The sequence below is a fragment of the Podarcis gaigeae genome (assembly GCF_964106915.1).
Source record: "Podarcis gaigeae genome assembly, chromosome: 10".
Taxonomy (NCBI): Eukaryota; Metazoa; Chordata; class Lepidosauria; order Squamata; family Lacertidae; genus Podarcis; species Podarcis gaigeae.
This window is the reverse complement of record NC_139686.1, coordinates 59,452,530-59,469,773: the sequence shown is the minus strand read 5'-3', so window position 1 is coordinate 59,469,773 and position 17,244 is coordinate 59,452,530. Positions and strand designations below refer to the sequence as shown.

General features: G+C 46.5%; 1 protein-coding gene across 2 annotated transcripts in view; it reads right to left on the bottom strand.

The window, feature by feature from the left end:
• PLXNB2 (plexin B2) overlaps positions 1-8,576 on the bottom strand; it is a 330,952-nt gene extending 322,376 nt beyond the window's left edge. Inside the window, exon 1 of one of the 2 annotated variants that reach the window (XM_083698890.1) lies at positions 7,735-8,576. The gene's annotated coding sequence lies outside the window, so the exon portion shown is untranslated. Of the gene's footprint in view, positions 1-7,192; positions 7,700-7,734 lie in introns of those variants that run through there. The other variant, XM_083698891.1, reaches the window with a different exon arrangement.
• Positions 8,577-17,244: the final 8,668 nt, after the last annotated feature.

Below are 17,244 nucleotides of genomic sequence, written 5' to 3'. Positions count from 1 at the left end.
AGAATAACTAGGAGAATGGCAAGCATAAAATCACTGCTATTAATATTTGTTCAGTGTAGCAGCAACTAATTTCTGGCAGCGCTCCAAGTGTTACAGAACTTCATGGCGTAAATCCTATTTTTAAAAAATTAGCTGAAGATTTCAGAAATCAGGAAGGTAAGTGTTATCATACTGTACTGCTCCTTTGAGTTGCCAGGTAGGTTGAATTAAGACTTATTTCACGTTATGGCATCAACCTGCCCTCCATTTCTACCTCCCCAAACTAGGATGTACTAATGTTTTCCTATACTCCCACACAAGGCAAGGATCCAAACAGGTTTCAACAAGTTGCTGAGAGTTATTTCATCCAAATTCCTGAAGCATTATAGGAACTAACATTTCAAAGTCTGTTTGGAAACTTTCTGAAATGGTTCCAAGTTCAAGATACTTTAGACCTCACTTACACAAATCCCCTTCTACAGTAATAGAAAGCAAGAAGGGTGACTCAGGCACTGGTACATGCTGAGATAGTTAGTGACAACAGCTGCAGTTTCCAAACAGCTGCCCACTCCCACATCGTCCGCATGGGTGGAAAGACCACTTGAGCAAAACTGTATTCACCATCTCTTCTACCAGAGCCTGAACTAAGAATCACCATGTGAAACAGAAAGCTCAATACTACTGTTCTTCCTCTTTGGCTTCTTGCTAGCAAATAGTTTATCAAGCCTACACAGTCCTTGAGGGTGTGCAATGGAGTGTAGCTGTGGGTCAAGAGAACCAAAAATAGGCAAAACAGCCAATGGTGAAAGTTCAAGGGCATACCTTCAACGGTTCACTATCACTGAGATCCATGAAGGTGTGGGGACAACTCACATTTGAGGGTCATGATAATTGGTCGATCTGTTTTTAAACTGAAGACATTTCCCAATTGCCTCTCCTTGTTTTCTAAAATTCAAGTCCTACACTGGAAGCAAGGAGGGCACATGCAGTAGCTACTTTTTAAAAACCATAAAGATTATTATGCACATTGTGTACAGAAAAATTCGACCAAGTACAACAGAATGAGAAGACATTCATTTAATCTTACTGCAACCATTGTAGGACCACGAAGCTGCATACTGTGCCAGAAAACTATTTAAATATACACAAACCATAAGGTCCAATCAAAAACACTACAGTGGTACCTCGGGTTACATATGCTTCAGGTTACAGACTCCGCTAACCCAGAAATAGTGCTTCAGGTTAAGAACTTTGCTTCAGGATAAGAACAGAAATCATGCTCCGGTGGCGTGGCAGCAGCAGCAGCAGGCCCCATTAGCTAAAGTGGTGCTTCAGGTTAAGAACAGTTTCCGGTTAAGTACAGACCTCCAGAATGAATTAAGTACTTAACCCGAGGTACCACTTTATTTCTATGAATGTCAACATGGTCAGCCCTTAAATTTTCAGACAAGTCTGCCTGGTATCTTACTTTTTAATGTTTGTCAAGGGTACAGCAGTACTTTTTATTTGCTGCACTGATGATATACTGAAATCACATAAGTTCCATAATACTGAGTTATTGTGGTTCTCTCATACAACAAAGAGAAAATAAAACCAATAGATTGCATGAGGTTTTAGTTCCTTGCTTGCTTAATACTGAGCAAAACATGCAACTTAAATAGCATTCGCTTCTTCAGGAACTCTAGATTTTTGTTCATGCCAACCTTCTAATAGAGGGTTGGGCAGATGGTACATTTCGATCTATTAGCAGATCACTGGGTGATTTGCAGTAGATTGGCAAGGTTTTTTGGCTCTCAGTTAGCAAGATAAATAGCCAAATCCCACCATCCTTCTCTGCAACCCCTAAATGAGGCTGCTGGAATCTCTGTTCCATAGTAACTCAAATGTGGTTGCAAACTCATATATACAGGTTGTATATGACACATCATTTTAAATCAGGCTTTGCATTTCATACAAACACTATTTTGCAGCCAACTCCAGTCAGTGGATCATGAGCTTCTGTTTTTCCTCCTATTATTATCCATTTCTTAATCACCCTTCATCAGTTAAGATCCCAGGCCTGTTTATAAGCATATACATTAAAACAACAAAACGTAATCACCTTAAGACCACAATTAAAAACGATCAATAGAGCAAAAGGACTCCATCAGCTACAGTTAGCCTTAACGAAATCTGTGTATTCTGGAGGGCCTGGATAGCTCAGTTGGTTAGGACGTGGTGCTGATAACACGAAGGTTGCAGGTTCAATCCCCATATGCGACAGCAGGGGAGTTAGACTAGATGATCCTCAGGGTCCCTTCTGCAATTCTATGATTCTATTCACCTAAGTGAAAGCGTGTGCCTTCAAGCAGTGCTAGCAGTCCAATAGCAATATAGTAAAATAAAAGTAAATCCTGCAAATATGCCCACAACTGTCTTAATGCACACGGGACCGGCACACAAAGCTTGTGGCGACTGCTATTTATCTAGTACTTCCTGGCTGAAGCCAGTGCAAAGCAACGGGCAAATTTCTCAGTTCAATTAAAAGAAACACAGCAGCTGCCCGTAGGTTGAAAGGGGAAAGCGTGCATTGTATTTAGTTACACTACTTTGGTGTTGCAAGATGCCAAGAGCAGAATAACCCTAAGGGCAGCAGAGCACAGGGCACATTTGACACATAAAATCCATTAGATTTGGCAAGTGTCATTTTTGCCTCTTGATTACACATTCTACATAGGGTTGGTCTTGAAGAACACCCGGGCTTCAACTTGTGCAGGATGCTATCGCCAGGTGTAAAAGGTAAAGGACCCATGGACGGATAAGTCCAGTCAAAGGCAACTATGGGGTTGTGGCGCTCATCTCACTTTTAGGGTGAGGGAGCAGGCATTTGTCCACAGACAGCTTTCCGGGTCATGTGGCCAGCATGACTAAACCACTTCTGGCACAACAGAACACCATCACGGAAACCAGAAAACAAGGAAATGCTGTTTACCTTCCCACCGCAGCGGTACCTATTTATCTACTTGCACTGGCATGCTTTCAAACTGCTATGTTGGCAGGAACTGGGACAGAGCAACAGGAGCTCACCCCGTCACGGGGATCCAAACTATCAACCTTCTGATCAGCAAGCCCTAGGTTCTGTGGTTTAACCCACAGCGTCACCCACGTCCCTTGCCAGGTTTGTTAAGTAGCACCTAACCAAATGGTCCATAATTCTTCAGTTCAGTATGTTGTGCGCTGATGGCCCATTCAATTCTGACCATTAATTTCAATTCAGCTACCTTTAAAACCCTACATTGTTTGGGGGTAAATACCTGAAGGACTGCCTCCCTCCCCCCCAAAAAAAAATATTCTACCTTAGGCATTGCTCCAGAAGCCCCTGCCAAATAATGTTCAATGAGGCAATGCCAGTTTTATGGAATGCCATTTTTAGGAAAAGGACCCCACAGGCGCCACCTGGCTCATCAGGGAGACCTCTGGGCCTACTTGATCTGGTGTTTTTTTTGCTAGCTGTTATTTCTTTTCCTGGCATGTTTGCTCTATCACTTAGTTCTAAGAGTAACATTTGATGTGAAATAAAATCCATGCCATTCCGTCTTTGGTTATGGTTAACCGAAGCTTCAGAAGAATTTCTGCTGAAAAATAAGTGTCTATAAACCCTCCACTATTTGTTTCTCTGGAATCAACAGCCTGTGTTCCATATTTCTATATCAACAAGCATATCTATCACTACTCAGTAGTTAGAAAATGATGGCATACTCAGATCTCTCAATCTCACTCTGCAACCCAAGAATGTTTTTCATCCACCCAAGTACACTGAGCCCTCCTACAGAGTGTTAGATATCTGGGATAACAGAGCAATATAACTTAATTGGTGGTGAACTTGCTGTTAGTCTGACCCCTGCTAGGCCCAAGTAGCTACCAACTTCAGCAAACATTGGAATGGACCGAAATGGAAAAGTTTAACTCTGTGTAAGTTTCTTGCAACTTTTTGATGAATCACAGTGACTGACAACATGAAGTGTTGACATCTTGGGTGTTAAGGACCTGATAAGTATATCATCTTTTACCTTATTAAGAAGTAAGATAGCAACACATGTCAAAGCAGATGTGGAACCACAGGTTATTTACGTAATTGTTTTGAAGAATATACTGGAATGAGCAACGGCATGCCCAAAAGCGTGGATTCCCAGTTACATTTTGCCTTAGTTAGGAATTATGATCATCTACATATTAATTCCTCTAATATTTGAAACTCCTCTAGAGACCTGGGAGAGGAGAGGGTCGAAGAAGATTGGAAGAAATTCAAGACTTATTTAAAAAAACATTGTAATTTGGTTGAATGTTAAGAAAGGATGCTAGATCATAAATAATTGTGCACCACTAAATTAGATGGAATTAAGATGATAAGTAAGTTTGAGGAAAAATTATAAATCTATTGGAGAACTAACAGATTATATTTAAATGAATCTGACACAAGAGTGTAAACAAGATGATAAATTGCGGGCAAGAATCGACAACGATGCAAATGGGAGCGGGAGGTGTGAGGGAGTCCAAAGATGTTAAGAAAGTATGTTATGATATATGTTATTCTGTTTCTTTATCTTTGTATTTTTATTAAAAAATCTTAATAAAATATTTATATATAAAAAAAGAAGTAAGATAGCAACACATGTCAAAGCAGATGTGGAACCACAGGTTATTTACGTAATTGTTTTGAAGAATATACTGGAATGAGCAACGGCATGCCTAAAAGCGTGGATTCCCAGTTACATTTTGCCTTAGTTAGGAATTATGATCATCTACATATTAATTCCTCTAATATTTGAAACTCCTCTAATTTATTGCTTTGTCAATGAAACTACAATGCTACTTTTAAACAGTATTGTTTTTTATCTCCTTGTGGTGTTTTCCTTTATGTTGCCATTTCTTTCCTCTTCAACATTTGTAACATTGTTTTCTTTACAGAGATAATATTTTCAGATTTAAACATTGTGTATCAATAAACCGAGTGCTTCATTTCAGTTACTATTTGGAAATCACTGGATACAAGTTGTATCACTGGATACAACTTAAACTCTCTAACTCAAGGGTTGCTAAAGTGCAAATTCAAACCCAGATTAGATCACAAGAAGCTAAGGTCATCAACTATAAATCCATTCTATATCTTTCTCCATGTAGTCCTTGGGTTGTTTTTGTTTGTTTGTTTTTTGCACAGAGTAGTGGTGCAGATGATCCCATGACCAGTTACAGTGGTACCTCAGGTTACATACGCTTCAGGTTACATATGCTTCAGGCTAAGCCAGAAATAGTACCTCGGGTTAATAATTTTGCTTTAGGATGAGAACAGAAATCGTGCTCCAGCGGCGTGGCAGGCCCCATTAGCTAAAGTGGTGCTTCAGGTTAAGAACAGTTTCAGGTTAAGAACTGACCTCTGGAACGAATTAAGTACTTAACCCAAGGTACCACTGTACTGTTTAGTATTCTAAATCCTGTTTTTTTTTTTTTTTTGTCCTCTTCCCTCCCCAAAAAAGCCTGTAACTCACCAAAGGGGTACACATTGTCCCATTATTGTCCAGGTAAGAAATCAAAACCCCACTTTGCAGCCAATGCTCACCATCCTCTCTCCATTATCAGAGCCCTACCTCCCCCTTCTCTTTATGCTGGATTTGTTGGGCCAGTGTATTCACCATTTTTTACCCACTCACTAAATTTCTCCTTTCTCCTACATCACAGCATGTAACAATACTAAAGATGCCAAGCCACTAGCTAGCTTCTTTAGAGAAGCTGGTGCCACTGTGCATATTCTGAATTAGGAAATATACCGGGGGGGAAAACAACTGTTCTGGGGCAAGAAGGAAGCATCTATGAATAAGAAACACACAAAGATTTTAAAAAATGGAACAAAACAAGAGTTGACAGTTGTAATCCTCCATATTATTCAGGGAGGAGGAGGAAGCACCTATAAATAGGAAACTCGTAAAGATAAAAAATGAAGCAAAACAAGAGGTTACAGTTGTAATCCTTGGGAGGGAATCAGAGGGGGAGAATGAGCTCAGGAGGGCATACTTTTCAGTAAACATGTCTATGGCTGGGATGCACACATGCAACTAGGTGCTGGTATATATACATCCTACATACCTAAACACTGCAGAATACTGGCTTGTATTACTGCAACAATGTTCTCTCAGTGTCCTCCAAGACAGAAAGAATGGTTCTCTTTTACCAGAATGCATGCAAACAGCAAGCTCTCTCCAACTGTACATTCTAGGTTGCAGCAAGAAAATGTTTTGCATAGGACCAGATACAACAGGTGAGCACTGGTTAGCATAGGTTAGGAGTCTTTCCTTCGGTGGCGTGTAACTAAAAACAGCCTCATCCCCTAGCCAGCTGAACTTCAAAGATGGAGAGACATTAAAGAGAGTCTTTCTATCCTGCTAGATTTAAAAATGACAAATGAATCTTAGTCCACTATCTCAGAGTCATACTTGTGTGTGTGTGGTCCTTTTGGGTGTGTGTCCTGGATTCCAGTATATAAATCGAGAAAGAGTTGAGCCAGGCACCTTATTGCGCACAGAAACTGGAAAGGCCAGAGTGTCATGCATGTGAACGGACAGTCTCACTGGGATCATACTCCCCAAAGATAATGCTGTGCAGCTCCAAAGCAAATAAACCTGAGTGAGTCACAAAACACGCAAAGAGCTCTCTGTCTGCCCAGAGCAAAAGTGTGTACCTGCAGTCGGAAAAGAGCTGCTTTATGAAAGTTTCGAGCAATTTCTGCCCGTGACAAGACGAAACTGGACTTGCCTTAACCCCCCTCCCCAAATCAAGATCTGAAACCGAGACAAGGGGTCTCAAGAGCCAAGGGTCAAAAATTGTCACTGAAGCCACCAATGCCTAGCCACACGCAGTCGAACAAGAATGAATGGGATGTGAGTGAATGGGTTTTAATTATGTGAATGGTGGAGCGGCGATTACGAAACTCCCGAGGATAATAACGCACTCTAAAATCCAGCTCGGTGTTGCAGAAGCCTGGTGCTAAAAGGGAAGGCGGAGAAATCGCTCGCACATTCACTCAGACTCTGAATAAGATGGTCTTTTTTTTCCCCCTTCCCCAACACCTTTGGCAGGGGTCTAAAAAGCTTCCTCTCCCTGATCGTGCAAAGAAAAAGGAAAAAAAAAAAAGGTTTACAAACGCAATCGGATAGAAAAGCAGCCATCGCAGCTCACCCACCAGCAGCTAGTCCTTGGGAAAGTTTCACATTTCGCAAAAGCCTCGCAGCGCTATCAAAGTCCACAGCCACATCGTTGAGCGGAAAGAGCCCAGGCTTTGCTCCTAATGGGAACCATCTGCTGCTCGAACAAGGCAGGACGAGCAATTATTGTGTTTTTTTTGGAAAAAGAAAGAAGAGGCAGCAGCAGTTAACTCGAATTAAACCCGCCAGGGCAATGAGGTCCACTTTCCCCCTTCCTCCCGGGCCTCATCGCAGCTCGGCCGGCTGCTTCCAGGCGGGATCAGCTCGGGCAACTTCCTCGACGCGCCGAAAGAGCCACCGAAGTGGCGGCCGCCCAGTGAAGGGAAGAAGCAGCGATAGGGGAAGGAAGAGTGGAGAGGGGGGGGGAGCTCCCCGAGAGGTTGCCTGGCTTACTGGCTCAGCAAATCAGCATTCCCCGGGAGGGGTTTCGAGGCTTTCAACAGGTGGAGCCGCCCCTTCGCCAACAGGGAGAGCTCTCGTGAGGCGGCGGGAGGCGGGGGGGGGGGGGCGCGAAACTTACCCAAGTTGGAAGGCGGCAGACGAAGGAGAAGACGCTGCTGGTCTGTGGTGGTAGCGGCGGCGCCTTTGTGCTGCTGCCTCCGCCGCTCCCTCTCTCCCCAAGTGGCCGCGCCTCAGCCCAGCAGCCCCCGGAGGCAGCGCGCACGACCCGCAGCAGCCAGCGGCGGGGCCGGCGGGCTGCTGCCCATATTCTGAGGGAAAGGAAGGAGGGCGGAGGCGCCGCCTCAGCAGCAGCAGCCTCCACAAATCAGCGCGAGAGCCTCGGCGGCAAGCAGCTTCCCGAGCCGAGGAAAGGCGGAGAGAAGGAGCTGAGGGGAAAAGCACTACTACTACTCCTCCGCCGCTGCCACAGAGAGCCGGAGCGCATCACGTGACGCGCCTCAGCGCCCGCCTCTCTCGCGCTCCTGGCCGGGCAAAAGCGGCGCGGACGAGACACACCTGTGGGCGCCGCCGCACATATCCGTCGCCAGCACAAAGCCAGACAGGAAACTGGGAGGAGGAGGAGGAGGAGGAGGAGGAGGGAAAGAAGAATAAATGCAGGGCAGGGAACCAGTCCGGGGAGGAGAGAGAGGCTCTCGGCCCGCCCTCCAGCCCGCTGCCCGCCCTTGCCTGCTTTCCCCCCTCAGTGCGCGCGAAGGAGGGAAGCCTCCTGCGCGCTCTTGGCGAGGGGGTCTCTCTCTCTCCGACGCGCCTCTCCGCGTTGTTTGCTTCTCCGGCAGCCGCTCGGGCTTCCCGGGGAGCGGAGGGGGATTGGCTTGCTGACGTGACGGGGCGGGAAGGGGGGGGGACGCGGGGCGAGCTTCGGGCGGCGGTCGCCACGGCTCGGCTCCGGCTCCACGTTCCGGGACCTTGGAGGCGCAGCGCAGCGCAGCAGCGGGGATCGCATCTCCCATCCTGCCTTAGACCTGAGCGCTCTCTCTCTCTCTCTCCACATGTAAGCTAGGGAAAGTGTCTCTGAGCATGTGCAGAGAGGTTTTTCTTTGAGGAATCGCTGTAGACAGCGAAATCATACCCGTCGACATTTCTTAGTTGACAATAGGGACGTCATAGGGACATCAATGGTTGGACAGTATTCTTGAAACTACAAAAATGAGTTTGACCAAACTGCAGGAGGCAGTGGAAGACAAGAGGGCCCAGTGGCGTAGCGTGGGGGGTGCAGGGGGGCCGGCCGCACCGGGCACAACATCTGGGGGTTAGTGTTAGGGGGTGCAAATCCATGGGTTAGGGGGCGCAAATTACTTGCCTTGCCCTGGGTGCTGACAACCCACGCTACGCCACTGAGAGGGCCTGGCGTGCTCTGGTCCATGGGGTCACGAAGAGTCGGACACGACTAAACAACAACAACAAGGGACATCAATGTTACTAATACAGTGGTACCTCTGGTTGCAAACGGGATCCATTCCGGAGGCCCGTTTGCAACCTGAACAGAACACAACCTGTGCGGGTCGCGATTCGCCGCTTCTGTGCATGCACGTTATGTCATTTTGTGTGACTGCGCATGTGCAAGTGGTGAAACCCGGAAGTAACCCATTCCGTTACTTCCGGGTCACCGTGGGACACAACCTGAAGAAACGCAACCTGAAGCAAACATAACATGAGGTATGACTGTAATAACTTTAGGGATGTGGATGGCGCTGTGGTCTAAACCACTGAGCCCCTTGGGCTTGCCGATCAGAAGGTTGGCGGCTCGAATCCCCGCAATGGAGTTAGCTCCCGTTGCTCTGTCCCAGCTTCTGCCAACCTAGCAGTTCGAAAGCACGTCAGTGCAAGTAGATAAATAGGTACCACTGCGGCGGGAAGGTAAATGGCGTTTCCGTCACGGGGTTCCGTTGCGACAGAAGCGGTTTAGTCCTGCTGGCCACATGACCTGGAAAGCAGTCTGTGGACAAACGTCAGCTCCCTAGGCCTGAATGTGAGATGAGTACCGTAATCCCATAGCCGCCTTTGACTGGACTTAACCATCCAGGGGTCCTTTACCATTTTCCCTTATCTTAATAATAACTTTGCTATTTATACCCTCCCCCCCAGCCACTCTGGGAGGCTTTGCATCATTTCTAAAAGCATAATAAAACATTTTAAAAACTTCCCTATACAGGGCTGCCTTCAGACGTCTTCTAAACATTATATAGTTGCTAATCTTGGCTCAGGGGTCGCATATATCCATACCCTCCAACATTTCTCTAAGTGGGGCATTCCAGGATGGAAAGAGAAACTGGGATGACTTCTGTAAATCTGGGACTGTCCCTGGAAAATAGGGACACTTGGAGGGTATGTGAAAAGTATCTCGTTTTGAATTTGCTATGGGCTTCTGAGTGGAACATATGAGGATGAAGAAACCAGTGAGGATGACTGGGAGATTCTTGTCCCAGTGAATATGGGTTTGAATCCTGGTTTGCGAAGTGCACTGTACAAATACACCTCACTGGCTTAGCATAAACCTTGTCTGTTAAGCAATCCTGCACCCTTTCATAAGCTCCAAACAAGCCTTTTATTTCTGTGGGTTTTTTTTAATGGCCCCCATTAGTATGAATCACCACAGATCCTTTTATGACCCAGTCCACTGAAATGTAAGCTGAGCTATATGACGCAAACCCGAAGCCTTTCGCTTTGGAAGTAAGACTTACTTACTTCTGAGTAAACGTGTTAAGGGACAGGTTACAGATCCCTGAATACAAATAGTGATGTGTTTGCAATGGGAAAAGAGGACCATTAGTTTTAGTCTTGGGTGTGTGGAACAGAGTAAGCCCTAGGGAGCTTTGCAGGTACCTTTTCCCTCAGATAACTTTGAAATCTGGAAGCAAATCTTGGAAGAGAGAGACCTCAATTTGTATCCTAAGACATTATATGCATTTTACTCAATCCCCCCCCCCCCCCCCGCTACTTGAAAGCCATGCACTTAGAAGTCTGCCCAACTAATAATGGAAGTTACTCCTTCCACTTCTTAGTTCACTCATTCAGTGGACCATGAGACTCTTAATCTCAGGGTTCAAGCCTCACTTTGGGCAAGGGTCCTGCATTGTAGGGGGTTGGACTAGATGACCCCCACGGGTCCCTTCCAACTTTACAACTAGATTATTCCAAGTCTTGTGGTCTAATGAGCACTTACTTGGAAACAAGTCCCAGTGAATTAAGAGTTATTTCCAAGTGTGCATAGTATTGAACTATCAAACGGTTGCAGCTTTACTTTTTTTTAACGTCTGTTTAATGTAGGTACACATTTCATGGGCAGAGTACCTATTTTCTCAACTATGGGTGGAGGTTGCTAGGCTGTAGTCATAATACTTAGATAGCAAATGTAGCACAAAACAAGTGTTCAGTCTGCTTCCCATACACCAGTTCCGTAATTCATACTACAGTCCTCTTAAGACTAGGTCATACATTAAACCAATTCTGCCAATTGGGGGAAGGGGGTGAGGGATGGGAAGCAGGCAAACAGGCAAATACCAGCTTGTTTAAGGCCTCCTGGTGACTTTGTGGTTGGCGAGGAGATTGCAGCTCACAAAATAGCTCCTGCATTACATCAGCATTAATGCAGTTTGACTTGGCAATTGCCTCTCTTGCCCCTACAAGTCAATGCTGCCTGTAGCATATACTAAAAGAGAATCGGTGAATCAAGTACCCTAATGAAGAGCAGAGACTGATGTGGTTCGTATGAAAGATGCCAACATGTAAGGCAGTCAAAGCACAACTATCTGAGGGTTCCCAGGGTGAGGGAACTGGTAGGGCCCTGGGGGCCATAAATCGCTGTTATATGTAGCTTCATCAGGTACACCCTCTGAGACATTGCCTGCCCACAGACTGTCTCACCAGAGTGGTCCATGCTCTGGTTATTTCCCGCTTGGACTACTGCAATGCGCTCTACTTGGGGTTACCTTTGAAGGTGACCTGGAAACTACAGCTTATCCAGAATGCGGCAGCTAGACTGGTGACTGGCTGCCGAGACCCTATAACACCGGTTCTGAAAGAGCTACTTTGGCTCCAAGCACAATTCAAAGTGTTAGCTAGCGCTGACCTTTAAAGCCCTAAATGGCCTTGGCCCAGTATACCTGAAGGAGCATCTCCACCCTCATTATGCAGCTCCAAAGGCCTTCTGGCAGTTCCCTCACTCCAAGAAGTGAGGTTACAGGGAACCAGGCAGAGGGCCTTCTCGGTAGTGGCGCCTGCCCTGTGGAAGGCCCTCCCATCAGAAATCAAGGAAATAAACAACTATCTGACTTTTAGAAGATGTCTGAAGGCAACCCTCTTTAGGGAAGGTTTTAATGTTTGATATTTTATTGTGTTTTTAATATTCTGTTGGGAGCTGCCAGATGGGTGTGGTATAAATAATAAATTATTATTATTATTATTAGGCTGGTGACATAAACATGGTTTCTCTTACTGTAATCCCATAGTAGGAAATGGTTAAAAGGAATAGCCAAATCTGTTAGCACAGGGAGATTGGAATAATAGGAGGAGGAAGTAAACAGACTCAGGGTGGTGGGGAGAGCAGAATGGCAACTGGAGAGGCAAAATGGCCATAGGAAACCATGGATATATTCTTTAAATTGCCTTAAGCAATGTCCCTCTGGACTGGTACTGCCCACTCTGACTGGCAGTGGCTCTCCAGGGTCTTTCCAAGAAGACAACAGTTCTCAAAACTGGAGTTGAGGACTTCCTAAAAGGGAACACCTTTCTCCGGTTTCAGAGTCTTTTTTTTCTGCTGCCATCCCCTTTGCCTAACCTGTGCTTTCCTATTCTACCACCCGCCCAGGGGTGCCAACTTAAATAAAATATTGGGTGGGGGGGGAGAGAGACAGATACGCCCCGCCCCGCACAATCGATTGAATGGCAATGCCTGTGAACCTGGTGTGGGGCAGGGGCTCAAATATTTTATTAGGGGTGGGGAAGAAGGGATCTCAGCCTCTCTAGAGTTGGTTCCTATGCACCCACGCCACGGGCGACACTCCTTTAGGATCCCGCATGTGGGGAGCCGGGTGCGGTCTGGCACACCAGCAACCTCCTGCTCGGGGTCCACCCGGTTGTGGCGACGGGGCTTGGCCAAGAAGCCTTCGCGGCAACGCACGGGTTACAACAGACGATATTAAAAATAATAATAAGAGGCGTCGTCGGAGGCGCTCCTTCTTCCTCTCCCCCCCCCCCTCTCTCTCTCTGGCTCCCCACGCTACTCCCTCCGCGTCCAGCCCAGGCCAGAAGGCACCGAAACCCGTCACTGTTCCCACGCCCCGCCTGGCCAGAAGCTCTGCTGGGGATCGATGGAGCGCCGGGAGTCTAGAAGCCCTGTTCCCAGCAGGAGCAGCCTCTTCGCTTTTTGCCTATGGGAAGAACGTCTGATTCTCCTTCCTGTCCCTTATGGGCGGGGAGAAGAAGACGGAGAAAAAGAAGGGAAAGTGGTTCCAGAGAGGGAAACGCCACTCCCCCGCCTTCCTCGCTTCCTCTCTGACGCGCCCCCGCGCAATCGCCCCGCTTTGGGTGCCGCAGCTGTTCTCCGGGTGGGCGCGGGCGCGCAGCTCTCTCCTTCATTCTCAAACATCTGCCGGCTTTGCGGGAGCCGGAAGGAAGATTTCCCCGCTCCGCCCACTCACCCACCCCACCGGTTTCACCCCGTAGGGGGCTGCGAGGGATCAAAAACAGGATCACCTTACTGCTGTGTCTGTTGTCGCAGCCTTTTGGCGATCACACCTCGCGCGCGTTTCAGAGGGTTGGAAAGGCGAAACCGCTGGGAGGACTCTTCCCCACCCAGGGGCTGAGATCTGGTGGCATCGTCAATCCGCGGGGATCGGGCCGCTCTGGAAGAAAAGGGGATTATCTTGGGGACAAAACCCTTAAAATGTGTCCCAGGAGGGAGAAAGGGACAGGTTGCAAGCTACCTCCTTATCATCCTCGTTCCTGTAAATTGTTGGTCTAGAGGTAGGCGCAGCTCCTGATTTAAGCCAGGGGTTGCGAACCTGTGCCTCTCCAGGTGTTCATTGGACTCCAACTCCCATCAGCCTCAGCCAGTATGATGTAGTCCAGCAAAAAAACAAAAACAAAACAACTCTCCCTTTCTCTGGAGAGCCATAGGTTCCAGGTTCCTGGATTAAGCTCTGTGGGTTGTTTTCCTTTCTCATACACTGGACCTAGTGGGCCCTTTTTGTCCAAGCTAAACCACCTGTAGCATTGGAATCTCCCATGAACATTGTGATCTGTGATCACCTGGCAGTTGCTTTCTGATTAAGATGCTTGGATCCTGCCTTCTTGTGCCAGAGGACCTCAAGGCAGCTCGCAGTCAGATTGGGCGGGTGAATCAATCGAAACATCACGTAGTAAAACACTAATTGAGCACACAAATAATAACGTACCAGCAGCAGATACATTGTTGGCTCTATGCGTGTGTGCGCGCGCGCGTTCTTCCTGGATGCAGCAAGGGAAGAAATAGTTAGCGCTCCTCATGCACTGAGACCTTATCTTGCCCCCAATCATCCTCGCTTCACTCAGGCTTGAAAAAAGCATACTGTTCCAATAGGAGGTGTTTTTTTTTGGGGGGGGGGTATTTATTTATTTTGCCTCTAATTCCTATGATAGAGACTATTTTTGGATTGTTGTAGCAGTGGTTGAGGGTATAATTAACCCTTTCCTCACCATGCATTGGAAACCCTTTCCCCAAAACCAGCCCCCTGCAAGGGTTGAAAACAGCCTTCTGTTGGGTGCCAGTGGAGAGCAGTTTTCCAGCCTAATTGCCATGCCAGGGAGTGCTCTGTGCAGAGAGGTTAACCTTTCCCTTCACACCTGCAAGTTTTGGGAGGCAGAATTATTCCAAGCAATATACATACATGCACACTCTTTCTCTCATGCTCTTCTACCCAGGAACTTAGTATTGAAAAAAGCATCCATCCCCACCCCCCAAAGTCCAATTGCCTGGGATTCCCAGATCCGGCAACACCTACTTTTTGTTTTGGCTACATCCAGAACGTTTGCTGCATGGGAATTCTGCTCTCAAGCTGGTAATGTTCCCCACATCCCAGTGGCGTAGCGTGGGTTGTCAGCACCCGGGGCAAGGCAAGTAATTTGCGCCCCCTAACCCATGGATTTGCGCCCCCTAACCCTAACCCCCAGATGTTGCGCCCGGTGCGGCCGGCCCCCCCTGCACCCCCACGCTACGCCACTGCCACATCCATCCTATTCCATCCCACTCTCACCCCCCCACACCCAGTGGCGTAGCATGGGGGTGCAGGGGGGGCTGGCCGCACCGGGCGCAACATCTGGGGGTTAGGGTTAGGGGGCGCAAATCCACGGGTTAGAGGGCACAAATTACTTGCCTTGCCCCGGGTGCTGACAACCCACGCTACGCCACTGCCCCCACCACAGAGTTAGCATTCTGTGCCCACTGAGCATGCTCAGTTTTCATTAGTCTGCTTCGATTCTTTGTTTACCCTCTTACAGTTTTTTTCTAAATATTTTTTAGTACTTCTGCAAATCCTGGGGTTCCCCAAATCCTGCCAGTACCTCCCTCTTGTGTGTGGGTGTTCCTGTTTTGGCTACATAAGTATCCACACTCAGAGAATGAGTTCTGCTGTCAGTGCTGAATACATTATATGAAAAAAAGTAGTAGGTAAATCCAGCCTGCGAAGCACACCTGATTGGGCATACATGTTTAAAGTGTGCATCAAGGCTGGAGCTGTTAACCTTTTGTGTGAAGAACTCTTGACTGAGAGTCCTTGCTGCCCTCAAGAGTAACTTGGCAATGAATCGAATGTTAATTACAACGAAAGCCATTCATTTTCTTTCATAAACAGAAAGTCCCAGTTTCTAGTTAATCCTATATTTTTTTAAGGGAAGTAGCTACACAAGTAATAATAAAAAAATGAGAAAGAAAAACCATGTTTGTGTGAGTGAGTGAGACATGGGTGGTAGCCGTGGGACTAAAATTCATCATAAACCTCTCTGGAGCATTGAGTCATAATCACTGAAACCTCCTAAATTTGCTGCTCTAGTTGTAAAACTGGGATGTTGTTACCTTGCAGCAGTGCTGTGAGGACTAATTAGCTACTCCCCCCTCCCTCCCAGCACTTTGGAAATTAACAAAGTTCTAAGTATGGATGTTATTTTCAGCAGACATACCCTTTAATGAGAGAGGATTTCAGAAAACGAAACTGAATTTTACTTCTTGCTGAATAATTAAAGTTTCTCCTCGCCACCCCCAAAGAACAACCCCTAAACATGTTGCTTTGAAGAGCGCAAGTAGCTGCTAAAATCATCGTTATAAATTACATTTGTGTCCCACTCTTCCTACAAAGACAGTAGCAGGTAGGATACATGGGGAATTCTCTCATTTAGTGAGATAGTTTAGGCTGAGATGGAGTATACAGTGGTACCACGGGTTAAGTACTTAATTTGTTCCAGAGGTCCGTTCTTAACCTGAAACTGTTCTTAACCTGAAGCACCACTTTAGCTAATAGGGCCTCCTGCTGCCGCTGCGCCACCGGAGCATGATTTCTGTTCTCATCCTGAAGCAAAGTTCTTAACCTGAGGTACTATTTCTGGGTTAGCAGAGTCTGTAACCTGAAGCGTATGTAACCCGAGGTACTACTCTACTGAGTTTTATGGCTGAGCAGGGACTTGAAACTAGGTTTACCCAAATCATGTCCTGCACACTGACCACTACATGATATTATATCTCCAGGTGAGCATCTCAAAAGAATATTAATTGTCCTGGACAACATAAATACACACAAGCAAAGTCAGATGGACAGGGACAGCCTTGTTTCTGTCATTCACGTGTATAGTTAATACATAAACAACAAATGATTAGATCTAAATCAAAGCCCCGGGTCATGTTTGATTTTTCTCCTTATATCATTGTTCAACTTAGAAAAAAATCCTTTCTCTTATCTCTTCCATATCCCTGTACGATATGGCCATCTCTCACGAGACATCTTCATATTAGACATTAAACCTTCACTTTAGTCACGTTTTATCACCAGAATGTTGCTATTGCTTTCTGTGGGTGGTCATTCAAAGTAATCGAAAGGATAAGCTCTCTCTGCATCATGTAAACTCAAGGATAGGGAATCTGTACCTCTCCAGATCTCGTTGGACTCCAGTTCCCATCATCCCAACATCAGCATGGCCAATGGTCAAGGATGATGGAAGCTGTAGTCCATTCAAATGAGCAAGGCCACAGATTTCCCATCTTGAATGTAAACCAATTTCCGCAAATCCATTATTTCTTGCTTCCTCTTTTTTTACTAATTTTGATTCATATAAAGTATATTGGTGGGGTTGCGGGCAAATTACCTACCACCCAACCAATGGTGGAGTTGTTAGGCTGGCAGATGACTAACCAGGAATGCCGTTAGAGATGGAGAAGCTGTGATCCTCTTCAGCATTGCTGGTGCCCCAATTCCTGTCACCCCTGAACATTAGCCATGCTGCATGAGGCTGGAGTCACACAGGATCTGGGGGCCCCGCAGGGTCCTCAACCCTGTTTTATACTTGATCTAACAAGATCTTTAGGCTACGTACACACCATAAA